The 14,250-nt window shown below is 40.0% G+C and overlaps 1 pseudogene; it reads left to right on the top strand.

Annotated features, from left to right (window-relative positions):
- Positions 1-13,017, top strand: part of LOC101556621 (SAP domain-containing ribonucleoprotein-like) — a 30,509-nt pseudogene extending 17,492 nt beyond the window's left edge.
- The last annotated feature ends 1,233 nt before the right edge of the window (positions 13,018-14,250 follow it).

Genomic DNA, 14,250 nt, shown 5'->3' with positions numbered 1-14,250 from the left:
CATCTGTTAGAGACATCCTTGTCTCTTTGTTTCTCTGCTGGGGAGGCCAGGGAGGTACCTCTCGGCCACAGAACCCACACATTGCACATCCTCCACTTGTGAACTCACATTTTGGAGGTTGCTCCTCCACCCTCATATAGTTGAAATCTGCAAAAACAATTTTACCTTAGTTGAGACTATCCTGCCAAGCTAAAGCAGGAAACTTGGGATATTTGAAATGTTATTGATGCTTCTGCAGGAGTCATGCTAGTACTCATTCAGGAGATCAATGTTGAAGTGGTAAAGGATATTTACTGGAACAATACATTATAAAATAAAAGTTCTAAGTCAAGTGTCCAAGAAGACATCAGTTAAGTATGTTTTTATCCAAGCAAAGCTAATGTTTGTCTGTTCGTTTTAACTTGGAGTATCTTCAAATATGAATGTTTTAAACAAGTACACTCATTTATTCTATTTTAAATTAAATTATCAAGTCTGGATCCCAAATGCATTTTTTCATTGATTGACTGACATTATTGTTTCATACTTGCAGCACTGCTATTCTATGTCCACCAACTTTATTTAGATCAACTTTATTAAGAAAGCAACTTTTACCTATATAAAAATATTTTCTATTAGTATTGCTGTTATTCCACTTGATGCATCTGGTTTATCGTTTACTACACTTAATTGATGTGATAGGGAAAGTGTTTAGGGATTATAAATGATACTTCAAAATGATTTTAGGGTGTGCTTTACAGAGGGCTGGCTGCATAGCTCATTTTCCTTCTTGATATTTAGTTTTCTCTACTTTAAAATGGAAGAAATTTTCATTTATTATATATTCGTTAGACCTGATTAAAATTTCCACAAACTGGTCTCTGTAGCACTGAAAAAATATACATGTGCAAGTTGGAGTAGCTGGCAGTGTGCTTTTGTTCCTCAGGAATTTGGTTGCATTTAAATTTGGAATCTTCTAGCAATCTTATAAATGTTTTTCCCCATTTCCTTTAGTAGTATGCACTGAACAAGATGTACTTTGAATTTTAAAGGTTTTCTCTGGCATAAGACCCTTTGATATGTTGTTTACAGTGGTCCCCTTGAGACTTCTTTCTGGCTTATGATTTGACTGAAAAGAGATCTGATTACTAAAAACAAAGCAAAATAGTTCATTCTAGGCATATAAAGAGCTTTGTTGAAAAGCATATCAGAAAAAGTAGCCAGAATGTAACAAATAATAGTTGCTTTCATTCATTTATGCATTCATTCATTCTTCTGTTTGTTCACCCCGCACATGTAATTACTGTGTACCTAGGACACACTAGGCCCTGGATGCCCTAAGTTATTTGTTAGCTCTTAAAACCCAGATATTGTTCTCCACTTTACTTGAGTGTTTGGAGGCGCTGAATTATACTGTTGAACTGTTTGTCACAATATTACTGTTGGTGTATTGTAAAAATTACAGTGTGTTCATTGTTCCTTCTCCCTGTACTAATTTACTTCTTTCCAGCTGATGGTGAATTAGAACAGATGCAGAGAGAAGAGGGCAGGATCTCAACCTTCCATAACACAGGCAGGGACAAAGGGAGTGGAGGGTCAGAGTCTGTGGGGACATATTTGAGATATTTTCTTTCTTGTACTCTGCACTGACTACACTTTCCCAAGAATGAAAAACAAAGTGAAATACCACACACAGGTCAGGGATTTAAGGCTTGTTTGTTTGGGGTCTTTATCTTGGAACCAAGAAAGCAGCCTAGAGGACATTTGCTACTTACTCCAAGATGTGGACACTTTTGTTTTCTATCTTTGACCTGCACTTTGCCTGGTGAAGGGGTCCTGAGTGACATTCAATGCATAATCATACTGAGTTTACCTTTCAACTAATGATGGGGGCCATAGAAACGTATAACACTGACCCATTTATCCAGTCTGCTTATACCTAAACATAGGAGAATGTGAAAAAGGAAAACTCTCATAGCAGTGGAAGATTCCATTGTGCCCTCTTCATTGTACAAGTCACTGGAATAAAGGATTTTGCAAGCCACTTGGGAAATATATCTCCTTTCTGTTGCATGTAGATTGTTATTTGGAATAACTGGAGAGCTAAATAGTTACAACTTGCCATTTTTTTGCAAGATACCAATAATAACCTAGTGACAAACTGTTCAACGGCAATAGGAAAATTTACTTTGTGTCTTTATTGCTAAGGGAACTACAGATATACATATGATTTTATTTAAATTGTGTGTTTTTTATAAAAAGGTTCTGCTCACTCAGAAAAATAAGATAATTTAAGAAACTAGAAGAATACTTTTATGCACGCACATTTCACGATCACATCATGATCCTTCTGACCTTTGGGGTTTTAAGCAGGAGGTGTCACAAAAGTTACCACAGGGATAACTGGCTTGTGGCGGCCAAGCGTTCATAGCGACGCTGCTTTTTGATTCTTCAATGTCGGCTCTTCCTATCATTGTGAAGCAGAATTCACCAAGGAAAATTAAATATATATGATAAATCTCAATTTCACGTATTTACATAATTTTTCTTATGTTGTCATAGAAATTTTTCTCAGTATTTAAAATACAAATTTATATGCCTCCCTTTATAATCCTTATGATTGACTGTATAATATTCCATTCTATAGCCAAATAGTGTTTTTTTTAAATATTTATTATGATATAACAGGTTGTTCTCTCTACCTGAAAAAAATATCCTGCAACTCTAAGATATTTGTTAGAACAATAATTTTTAAAAAATCCACAGAATTTAGCCAGCAATTATTATCATGTTCACCCACTCTCATCCAAAACTAGAAAGAGTTAACATATGTGCTGTCAGCAAAGCACAAGTGTGGGAAGAAAAGCCTTTCTCTGCGCTCACTGTTTTTAAATCACAAATCATACCCATAATGTGGCTGGAAGTGAATGTCAGGCCAAGATAGAACATTTCTATATCTAATGAATACAGCGATAGCATTACAAATAAGAACACTTGGAACAGAGAAAATCAAGTGTGGAGGAAGGAATTCAGTTACACTAAGTTTATCTGTGTAGACTATTCAACAAAAACAGTGTTGTCATTTTCTAATTAAATTCAATGCAACTTCTCACTTTGTGAAACATATTTCATTCACACACATCATATAAAATCATACAACTTGAAAGAAAAAAATCTATAAGAGTTTTTTCTTTTGACTTTTAACTCATTGTACAGAAGGAAGAACATTTTTAATTCCTAACTATTCTCACTTGATTATACACATAATGGATGAATTGACCAGCATATCTTTGTTTGGCTTCACCCAGGGCCTGGGCTTCTGGGATTAGAGAGACCATTGCTGGACCTCCTGATATAGGAAGTCAAACTGTGATTTTGACTCCAGGGCTACTTTGGTCAAGTAATGTCATCCCCATTAAAACTTCTTAGGAGACACATTTAATTTTAGTGCTGTTTTCAGACAGCACTTTTTAAAGCTGTCCCAAGAATATATCACGGCCACTAGTTTAGTATGTGAAATGGAGCACAGGAACTTTGGTCTATTATTAAAATGCAACTATTTGTGTACTGGGAATATTGGCCAGGAGAAGAAACGATAAGGTCAGGAGAACAAGTGATCTGTAATCTCAAGGGTTTCTGGGAGGTTCATACCTGGAATGGAAGAACTATAAGTGTGAGATCATCCTAGGAGTTCCTAAGTGATTAACCCCCACACTCAGTCTTACAGTTGAGGATTAGCAAGATAGAATTGCTTTCATTCTTTACACTGGAAAAAATAATAAAATTCTTAGCAGCAGTAAGGGAGGATTTGGTGAGAGGAAGAGGCACAGAGAACAGACAGATACATAGTTCTTTGGGGGGAGGGGCGGGGAGTGGGGAGGGTTGAAGCACACCCAGCAATGCTCAGGACTTAATTCTGCCTCATGCTGCTGGAGATGTCTAGGGGTTTATATATAGTGCCAAGGGTAGGACAGGAGTCAGTGACAGGCTAGGCAAGTACCTTAACCTCTATGATATATTTCTGGCCTGGTAAATGGGTCTTTCCAGAGAAAGTGGACCAATCAGGTTAAAGGATGATACAAATCTGTGTATACTGAAAACTCACACCTGATGTTTGAGGAACAGTAAATATTGACCTAGGACAAATTGGTAGAGGCATAGAAGTCAGAGAAGGCTTCATGGAAATAATAGATAACTTGAACGAATTGAGTGAGATTAGTGGTATCACACAGTGACACAGAAGCAGGTAGGAAGATGAGTGGCTGTACAGCAAAAGGAAAGCTTAGGGAGAAAGCAGAATGGTACATATTAGCCTTGATGTAGAGAACAAAGATTGATGCAGCCTTGATGTAGAGCAAACTTGTTCATCAGCAAAGAACAAGTCCAAAGGGACTGAGGGATATAAAAGATTGGTCAAGCTCTATTGGGTGGAGACATTAGGGAAGTTTCTCAGGAGAAGTGGTGGAAGGCACAGGAGAAAAGGGGGCAAAGAGGTCAGGGGAAAGACAGGTAAATGCTTGAGGTGTTTGGGGAGTAAGATGGTGCTTACTATGGTAGAGCCTAGCTTGACTGGGCCACACATGGAAAAGTGCTCTGTCCTCTTTGTCCTTGACCTTGATGTAACTCTGAATATGTGATTGGCTGGAAGGGCCTGGAAAGCCTGTGACCTTTTGTTCAATGCATTTTGAGAAAGTGCCCTGGAGATCTCCACCAGCTCTGTAGAAGCACATGTTGGAAATGAGTCCAGTAAGTTGCAGAGAACAATTTCCTTTCATATTAGGAGGCAATTTTTAGAAAGCATATTTTATAATGTCTCCACTGTACAGATGAATCATTTCAAGTCATTTGTTGGGCACATACAATCATCGGTTTAGAGCTAAATGGCAAACAATATGCCAGGAGACATTACCAATGAGAAGCTTCTAGTGGTTGGATTGACTCAGCCAATTAGCTGAATTACTCAGCTGAAAGAAAGGCTGTAAATGTTGACCTAGGACAAACTGGTAGGGGCAGAGAAGGCAAGAGAAGACTTCATGAAAATAACACATAACTTAACCTGAATTGAGAATGAGATTAATAGTATGACATTGTGACACAGTAGCTTAAATTTGTAGATCAACATAAATGGAATGGAACCAATCCAAGGTAGCCTGACTAGGAGGGTGATAGCATGGAGGGAAGAAATAGATGATTGAGGATACAGGTAGGTGCATTGAACTCTGTTACATTAAGAAGCATGGTAAGCATTAAGGCATCGGTACCTTCAGGATTTGGCAGCTATCTTAATTTAAGATACGTGATCAAGTAGGGCAATAGAGAGTGAAGTCTGTAGTGAAGCGGAGAGTCCAGAGCTGGCCTGCTGACAAGAAAGTCTCATTTTATAACAGTTCTAGGAAAAGCAAGATTTTTGTGATGATCCTGATTATAGGACTTTGTTTTTGTTAACCACTTTTTTTTTCTGGGAAGTAAGACCATTTTAATATCTCAAACTATCTTGGGAAATAAAGTAAAAGTAGTTTAGTGAACTAGACTGATACTGAGCCAGAGGGGGAGCAGAGACAGCTAGTCTGGCCCCAAGGAGGTGATTTATGGCATTTCGGCAGTGAGCCATGTTCTGGCTGCGAGGGCTGGGCTCCGTGGAAGGCTGAGAAAGAACAACTAAGTGATATGGAGAAGAAAGAGCTGGCTCTGGCCAGGAAGGCGAAGCAGGGAGGATCCTCTGTATCTACAAGTCATCCATATAGAGAAGAAAGGGTCAGTGAGAGATTGGAAGGGGCAGTACTCCTGTTCAGTGGGGATTTTTCTCAGCATGCAGTGATGTAGTTCCAGAAAGGCAATGTGCAGTCAAGGATATTCACACTCAGTTTTTGAAGTCTTACAATTTCCCATTTCCTGAGCCTGAAATGACAAAGCCAGAACAGTTTGACAAGAAAATAAAACAAACAAACAAAAAACATGGCATATAAAAAAAACATAAAAAAATCCGCCAAGCCCCCTGACTCCCTCTCCCCCCACATTTTCTGTGTTATTATTAACAAAAACATTGCTTTCACAGAAAGTCTGATATTCATATATCTCCAAGAACTGTGCTGAAGAAAGGAAAATGAAAGTAGAATTTAAGGGCAGAAACATGAAACATCTCCAGCTTCAAAACTAACAAAATATTGTCATGATGATTAAAAATAGAAAACTAAGATCAAAAAAATCTAAAGACTTTACAAATCCAACAACAGTTTTTTTCTTCTTTTTTATTAATTCATCAAAGAAAAACACCCACAGCTCATCTGAGATTTCCACAGTGCTGAGAATGGGGGCAGGGTATAAATAGCTTTAAAGGAGGGAGATACGGATGCAAAGCTTGCTGACAGTAGGGTAAACAAATGAGCATTTGCCTTCCTTCATGACACAAACACTGGGACTCGGCTAGTTTTGCTTTTTAGCTCTGATTCTGTGTGGCTGTGCCACTGAAATTAAGATTTCTCACTTTACATCTCACCATTCTTGATGGGGCCAGAGCTGGTACAACATTACATTCCGTCTAGAATGATTTCACCCTTGAAGCAAAACTGCAACATCTCTTACAGCAACATAGCGTTGTATTCAAGCCTGCCTTTTCTTTCTTTCTTTTTTTCTTCCTTTCCTTTCCTTTCTTTTCTTTTTTTCTTTGTGTGTGTGTAAGCAGAAAAATAATGTGGTTTGATGCAATGGCCCAACACAATAGGAGCTAATGAATAGAGCGTGTTGCACTCGAGAGACTGCAGTTCAATTACTGGTGGTGCCAATCAAGTCAGAAATATTAACCATGGTAACCGCAGATTTCCAGCTCTATAGAAGCATTGGGGAAGGCAGTTGCTCTTTGGGAATCGTTGGGGTCCTGGGAGGGAGAAGGGCTCAGAGTGACAAAGCACCACTGAGCTGGTGAATACTCCCTACAAAAGATGGCCATTGACGGACTTCTGCTCCAAGAATTCCCGCTGTGGAGGCCCAGAGCTTGATTCCCTGAAAACTTGCAGGAGTCCAAAGGGAAGCTACAATGGCAAAGAAATATGTATTTAGAGGGAGCTGAATAGTGCAAGAAAGAAAGTTGTGTGCTGTTGTTTATTCATTACTACAATGATCTAGATTCATTAGGATTTTAGGGCTGTGAGTTACGTACTGAGTTAAGTAGACACTATAGATTGAACTGCATCTCTGCCAAATTCTTGTACCAGTGTCCTAATTCTGAGTACTTCAAAATGTGACCTCAGGAAATATGGTCATCTTTGAGTAATCAGTTAAGGTGATGTCTTTCTGGAATAGTAGATTCATAATTAGTGTGACTTGCATGTTTTGAAGAAGGGGACTTTGATACAGACATTAACAGAGACAGGAAGTTCTCTGTGAAGATGAACACAGATATTGGGTGATGTACAAGCCAAGGCATACCACAGGTTGTCAGAAAACCACCAATACCTGGGAGAGAGATATGAAATAGACTCCCTCACAGATTCAGAAGGAATCAACTTTGCCACACCTTGATTTTGGATTAGTAGCATCAAAAATGAAGATGATAAATATCTATTTTTTCTATTATTTATTTATTTATTTTTAATTTTTTATCATTGTATTGTTATCCCCCCTTTTTTTGATTCACCATGAGATATAAGTTATAAAGCTTTCATGTTTGCGCTTCCGTCATACAATCATCAAACCCCATCTCTTCACTAGTGCATTTTCCACTGCCCAAATCCTCAGTACTCCCCCACCCTACACCCCCATTCCAACCCTCCCCCTGCCTGTGTGGCAGATAATTTCCCCCATACTCTCTCTTTACTTTGGTTACATTCTATACTTCGACACCACTCCCACCACCACTCAAACCTGCCAAAAAGGCAATGCTAGACGATTTGTTTTGTATTACTTGTTACGGATAGAATATACTGTTCAGGAAATTTGGTGTCATTCTCTTCTGGGAGCTTTGGTTTATAGTTTTTGGGTCTTGGTCATTGATAAGATAACATGGCACTGGGGGCAGTTTGTGAGTGTGATTGCCAAGCTTCTGGAAAACTGGGGAACTGGGGGAGGAGACTCAGACCAGATCTGAGCGGGCTTAGAGATCTCAGTCCTGGGTTCTAGCATTTCCTGCTGGTCCACTCTCTGGTGAGGTTCATTCCATCTTGGGTGAGGCTCGTCCCCTCTTGGGTGAGGCTCATCTGAGCATGTGGAGAGTGGTCTTGGGAATGGCACCAGTTAGGTTCTGGAGGTTTTAGGCTGCTGGGGTTCTGCTTGAGGCAGGGAGGAAAACTCAACCTGCCCCCCTCCAAGGTGCCTCTGTGAAGACAGCCTGGCTCAGTGTCAGGACATTCTGTGGCACTCTTTTCTGGGAGTTTTAGTTTATAGTCTCTGTGTCGTGGCCATTAATGAAATTACAGGCACCAGAGCAGTTTGTGGGTGTGACTGCCAAGCTACTGGAAAACTGAGTACCTGGAGGGAGGACACCCAATCCTGATCCAAGCGGGCCTGGAGATCTCAGTCACGAGTTCCCACCTACCTCTGAACTACAGACCCTAACTTCATCTTTTGATCTCTTTTGAGATTTATGGGTCTCTGAAACAAGGCCAATAAATGAGCTTATATAGCTGAGCCAGAGGTGGTTTGTGGGTGTGTCTCCCACATAGCTAACTTTTGGCCACTTAATTTCATAGTAAACTTGGCCCCAAGTTGTTGGGGTCTGGCCAAAGGAACAGCAGCAATTTTGTGGTATCTGGAAGTCTGAAGGCACCATCAAGCTGCTGATGCACTAGCCCCACAGGTACAGTTGAGCTGCTGGTGGCACCATACCCCCCAAATATCTGTTTTGTAAACTAGCCAGTGTTGCCATGTGTGGCACTTTGTTAAAGCAGTCCTAGAAAACGGATAAACACTTCTGTAATGAACCAGGAACTTCAGGAATAGAGCCTAGATATCTGAACTTTGAATATTCATCACCAGGGCACTGAGTGCTCACCACCATTAGTTTCCAGAAAAACCTAGACTTTTTTTTTCCTGAGAGAGGGAGGGAGAAAGGGAGAGAGAGCGAGCGAGAGAGAGAGAGAGACAGAGACAGAGAGAGACAAAGACAGAGAGACAGAGACAGAGACGAAGAGTACGAGAGACTTTGTACTCTCTTAGAAGCAATCATCAAACAATTATCACCTCTCCCACCTACAAACACATGCACACACACACATTTGTTATTTCTTGAAATTTCTTTTTAGAAAGCAAGTACTTTTCCAGTAAAGAACCATGATTATTGCATAGCTTCTCAGTTTATAATACTCTAACATACACCATCTCTTTTGCTTTATTTTAGGTCCCAATCGAAGCCCTCATGGGACAGAGTCAGCAAGATAAACTGTTATTAGTTCTATGCTCCCTCAGAAGTTTGACCCACGTCTATGTGAGCTGGTGCTCTAGATTCCAGGAGAGTCTGTGGCCTCTGAAAGAATTAGACAAGTTTGATTTGCAGTCAGAGAATCTTATAACACTTGTATGTCCTTGCAATGTCAAGTCATTATTGAGTTAAATCTATTTGGCTGATCTTGAAATTCGGCCTTGACCAGATGTTCATGCATGCCCACATTGATAGGGCCTTCTCTGTTTGTTTTTCTTTAGGAAATGCTGATTCCTGGGTGCACTTTCACTCCACATACCTATCCACACTCATTTCATGCCTGAGTGTGATATAACTCCAGCTTTAACTAGGGAGGTCATGAAAGCATTGATGAAATGGCCCTTGCATGTGTGCTCTATGTTCTCTCCACATGCCAGAGACAGGATGGTCCTTGGTGACTGAGGGCCCTATTCTGTGTTGGAAGTGCAGGACTCATTTCTAAGAAACTCCTTAGTTAAATATTTCAGTAAAACCCCATGGGGTGGGTGTTATTGTTAATTTTCCACTATTCTTATGGGGAAACTAAGGCTTAAAGCAGTAAAGTAATTTGTAAGGTCACACAATGAGTAATTGACAGAATTTGAATTCCAGCTCAGGACTTTTGTCTCTAAGGTCCATTTTCTTATCCTGTCTGCATTTCAAACAGGAATAACAAACTATCTGTGGCTCCCAGGTCTCCATCTTCTCTCACTCCTCCATGAGTTTATCAATCTCCCTTTGTCTCAGTGTTCTCATGTGTGAAATGATAAAACCTATGTCATAAGGTTGTTGTGAGGATTAAAGGAGACAATTTATATTGCTTTCTTCTTATCATTATTATAATTGTGTGTAAAAATATGGTGTATGTCCCCTTCCTGTGTATATTTATTGTCTCTCTAGCAGCCTATTTCCTGAATGAGCTGCTGTGTTATGCTCTGTAAGTTTATCACATCCTCTAAAAAGGGTTTCACAGGATTATTTCTTTACCTAACAATTTTGTTAAAGATTAACTAGTTAATAGGTATGATCTCTAGAAATAAGTTTGATGTTTAAGAAGCTAATTAAAATGTTACTCATTGTGATGTGATCCCGGGGGCCGCACTCGTGTGCGGCCTCTCCGCAGCTGCACAAGCGTGAATCCAGACCCAGCAAAACCTCTTTTGGCATGGGCATCTCCTCGCAGAATGTCTTCAGCCTGAGAACTAAGCCTCGGCCCCGTGCCCGCCCAGGAGGGGAAAGGTATTTCTCTCTCTCGCCTCTTTCTCTCCGGGGATGAAGGGCGCGGTGTCCGCCATAATAAGATGACCACAGATTGGGTTTTCAAGCCTGCAATGATCCAATATCTGGAAGAAATCTCCCTGGACTTAAAGTACAGAAATTCAAAACCGTGCGGCCACGCGACCTCATTTTTCTTCACAGTAGGTCTGAATCTAGCGGAGTACTCCTAACAATAGTAGTGAGGTTTGTGTTGAAATATTGAATGTAACCAAAGTAAAAAGAAAGTAAAATGAAACTTTTCAGTTACAAGGTAGGGGGTGTGGGGGCGGGATGGGAGGTGTACTGTGTGGGTTTTTTTTTTTGGTTGTGGTATATGGGCACTGGTGAAGGGATGGTTGTTTCAGCATTGTATAACTGAGACCTAAGCCTGAAAGCGTTGTAATCTTCCACACAGTGATTTAATAAAATAAAATTTTTGTTAAAAAAATAAATAAAATGTTACTCATTGTATTTAATAAGCATGCCTTTTCTAGCAATATCTACACATTCATATTAAATTACTAATCTAAGAACTTTCACATATAGCCTCTTACTTAATTCTTATAATCTCACGAAATGCTTATTTCCACTGTACAGAGGAGAGAACCAAGTTCCAAAACCATTATGACTTGTTTAATGCAGCTTATTAGCCGTGGAATAAAGTCTAACTTTCAATTGTGTCCATTGATTCTTACTTTAATCACCAAAGCTGGTCAGTTGTATGACTATCATAAAGAGTGACAAAGGATAAAAACAAGAACATCCACATGTGTGGACTTAATAATTGTCTCTGTAACTCAACTATTGATTTACTCCCTTCCCTTTGAGATTCTTTATGGTTTTCTTAATTTATTTTCTTTTAATTATGCATTCATGTTGCTTTCTTTTCTGCCTTGTACATTTATTCTCTTCTCACTCCAATTGTGGCTCCTTTGTGGTAGTTTGGGTGACATGGCATGGCAGCATAGGAGCCGAGAACTGATTTCTTCTTTATCCCTTAAGGCGAGTCACTTTAATTGGTCCTCCTGTGCCAGCTCCCCCAAACAAGATGTTGGAGCTAGAGGAGGAAAGAGTTTAGCATGCCTACTCCTCATAATGAATTTCTCCCTTCATCTATGGAGCAGGAGTAAGAGCCACTAATAAACATTGAAAACCGAGACTGGGTGAATTTCAGTGTGCTCATGCTCTGTACAACATTCTGAGATAAGCTAAACATTGTCTGTGGTGGAGGCACATATTTTCCTTAAGTAAATCAGAACCTTTCCTTTTGGAGTTAGAATTATTTCTCCCCAAAGACAGAGTTATAAGTCTTGAGGTTGCAGGTGGAAGGTAACAAGATTGCGACAGAGATGGTGGAGCTCCATCAGCTGAAGCTTGCTGAGCTGAAGCAGGCATGTCTTGCTCATGGATTGGAGACAAGGGGATAAAACAAGATCACATTAACAGACTCCAGGCGTATCCTGAGGAACATGCTGAAGAGGAGGAAAATGAATAAGATGTACTGGGAGACAAAACAGAGGAAGAAAAACCAAAACCCTTAGAACTGCCTTTAGTTAAAGAGGAAGAATCCTCTAAAAAAAAGTTGGTGTCAACTGATTCCTCCAGCCATCATTTTCTTAGTGATCCTTTCTCCATTCCTCTTTCTCCCCTCTGCTCATGAAGCAGGCTTCTAACTATGGGGCAATCCTACTGGTCCTTGGATCTTCTGTCCTTGAGTGTCAGTCTCATGGTAGATAATTGACTAAACATGATGAACTCTCAGTATCTGTTTTTCAAACCATAATGCCCAAAAGTAGAGAGAGAGTATGGGGAATGTTGCCTGCCATGGAGGCAGGGGGAGGGTAGGAAGGGGGTGGTATACTGGGAATATTGGTGGTGGGGAATGTGCACTGGTGGAGGGATGGGTGTCTGATCATGTGTGATTGTAAACCAAATATGAAAACTTGTAACTATCTCACGGTGATTCAATAAAATTAAAAAAATATACACACACAAACACCAACAGTTGATGTGGCAGCAGAAAAGAAAGTGGTAAAATTGCATCTGAAATACCATAGACTGAGAGGATGCAGAAGAGAACTGAACAATTCAATGTGGCTGTGAGTTTAGAGAATAAGAGAACTGCCCAAGCGGCTAGATTTGGGATTTCTTTAGTTTCATCCAAAGGACTGTCCTCTGACTCCAAAACTATAGTTAACCCAGAGAAACTAAAGGAGTAAGCACCAAGAATTGCTTGGAATGTCTCTTCAGTCTCCAGGAAGTCTGAAGATGATGAGAAGCTGAAAAAGAGGAAGGAGCAATTTGGGATTGTCACAAGTTCTGCTGGAAATGGAATCACAGAAGATAGAGAGGTAAAGAAGAGGAAAAGAGCAGAGCACTTTGCCCAGTGAAAAGCTTTTGCTTCCTGTTCCCCAGTGGTTTCCGGATCTCCGATTCTTCTTCATCACATATGTACCTAAGTGCACCTTCATGGTCCTAGGTCTTGTCTTGCAATAAGGGAGCAAGTACCCCAGGTACATCTGTGAACTTAGGCAGCTATTTGACTTGCTGCTGTTTCAACTTTCTCTACTTTGTGTGTGTATGTGTGTGTGTGTTACTCTTATTTTACTTGTTAAAATAAATTTTTAAAAAAGAGTTACAAGTCTTATGTAAGTTTGATTTGTGTGATTTAATCACACAAATTTAAATCAATTTGCATTGATCTTATTTTCACTTCAATAAGCATTTATCACAGGCCTGTGATGTGCCTTTGAAAGAAATTATGCATACTAGGTTGGTATGCTAACATGATTTCAGAGTGGAATGCTCTGCTTGCTTTGCAAAGTCTTTTTTCCTTTTCTCTTAGTGGTGCTCAGGAGACCTTCTGGGATCGAACCCAGGGTTTCAACATACTTAGCATGAACTCCAGTCCCTTGAGTGTTTGGTCCTGGGGCTTCTGATGTGCTTTTAAATGGGGCAAATATTTTCAGGATTAAAGGAACTAGAGCATGTGCACTCAGACACTGACACACATTGACACACATGGGATCTATCATAAGGCTCCCAAGGAGAGTTGCTTCTCCTTGGAGGACTTACAAAGAAAACAGTTGGGAAAAATTTATAATGTTTCCAATTAAGAATCTGATTGGTCTTGTGGTAAAATGTTGGGTGATTTGTTGTCAGGCAAAAGTACCACTTTGAGAATAAATTATACCACTTTGTCCTTCTTAAGTAAGAGACAGTGTTCACATTCTTTGGAATAGAGATGGAGAAGGGATGTGGAGCTCTCCTTTATCATGATAGAGATGGTGTTGATACTAAAACAATAATGAACGTGCAGGCCAAAGACTTATATTCCAACATTTAATCTGCTACTTGTTCAAAGGGGATCTCAAGCAAATATGAATCTAATTTGATCATTTTTAAGATCATTTGTATCACTTGTCATCCTGTTGCTCATCGATTTGCTCGACTGGGCTGGGCGCCAGTAATGTCTCCATTTTTCCCTGGTCCCTGTTGTGTGCTAGTGTAGCCCAATGGTGTCTGCTCTCTCCAGGAACATGAAGAGCATCAAGCCATTCATTCAGAGTCTTGATGAAGAAGTCCAGCCATCTCTTAGGTGGGTGGCCAGCATTCTTTTGACG

The sequence above is a fragment of the Sorex araneus genome, chromosome X, assembly GCF_027595985.1.
Source record: "Sorex araneus isolate mSorAra2 chromosome X, mSorAra2.pri, whole genome shotgun sequence".
Taxonomy (NCBI): domain Eukaryota; kingdom Metazoa; phylum Chordata; class Mammalia; order Eulipotyphla; family Soricidae; genus Sorex; species Sorex araneus.
The sequence above is the reverse complement of the archived record's forward strand: the minus strand, read 5'-3'. Positions and strand labels throughout refer to the sequence as shown.